Below are 1,063 nucleotides of genomic sequence, written 5' to 3'. Positions count from 1 at the left end.
AGTTGGTATTTAAGTATATCTGACTCTTTTCTTCCTTTTATGCCTTCACCCTTTCTTCTTTCCTAGCCAGCAAATATACACCAGGTACCCTGCTAAGCAGTCAGAGAAAGGCAGCGGTAAGGGCTCTGGGATGCGGTTCTGTTGGTTGAGGCCTTGGCTCTGGTGCCGAAAGTTCTGAGTGTAGAAAGAGGTCAGAGAGGCTCCAGACAGAGCTGGATCAGGGAGCCAGTAGGCTGCTCGCTGATTCAGGAAATAACCAGGCCAGCTTAAAGATAAACCATTATATTTTTAATTGTAATAAGGGGAAACTCATGCCACAAGAATGGGAAATCCGAGTTCTTCTGTGTCCCACGGAATCGTCCAGAGAGAGCACGCACCGGGTCCATCCCAGTTTTTCTTCCTGGGCTCCAGGTAGCCATGCCTTAACTAGGTTCCACTTCTTAAAGGTGATTGGTTAACAGAGCTTCCCCCATCACAAAGGCAAAGCTTAGAGTCTGTTCCCAGGCAGTGCTCAGACCCAACATGACACCTCTCAGTAAGTTGTGGACAAGGAGAAGCCACGATGAACTGAGGACCATGGAAAGCCAAGTCTCCTTAAGAACATCTGTGAAGGGCTGACCACGGCATCAGCTCAGGGGCCTTGAAGAAAGTTCCCTCAGGTCCCCGAGAGTGATTTTACCTTAGCTGCTGGTTATTCTCACCGTGGTGCCCAGGGGCCCTCAGACCAATTAAGTAATCAGAGTCTTGGTCCCCTAGTGATTCCAGTGTTCAGCAGAGGCCAAGAGCAGAGTCTGAAAGACACACTGGAGCAGCTGGGGATTAGTGGCCTACGGGTAGAGAAGACTCAATAAATGTCAAAGATGAGAAAGGCATCTTGGCCCCAAGGAAGACATTGAGAATCTTGGAGATGGAATGGAAGCAACAGGAAGTGAAATGAGCTGGACATGAGGTGTGAAGACAGTGGTGAAGTCGGGGCGGGAGGAGATGAGGAGAGGGGATGTAGAGGGAGTGAGCGGATGTGGAGATGAAGTGGAGCAGAGATGAGGGAGAGGATGCGGTGAGG

Source organism: Microtus ochrogaster (genome assembly GCF_000317375.1).
Source record: "Microtus ochrogaster isolate Prairie Vole_2 chromosome 14 unlocalized genomic scaffold, MicOch1.0 chr14_random_1, whole genome shotgun sequence".
In the NCBI taxonomy this organism is placed as follows: Eukaryota; Metazoa; Chordata; class Mammalia; order Rodentia; family Cricetidae; genus Microtus; species Microtus ochrogaster.
This window is presented reverse-complemented; position numbering follows the sequence as displayed.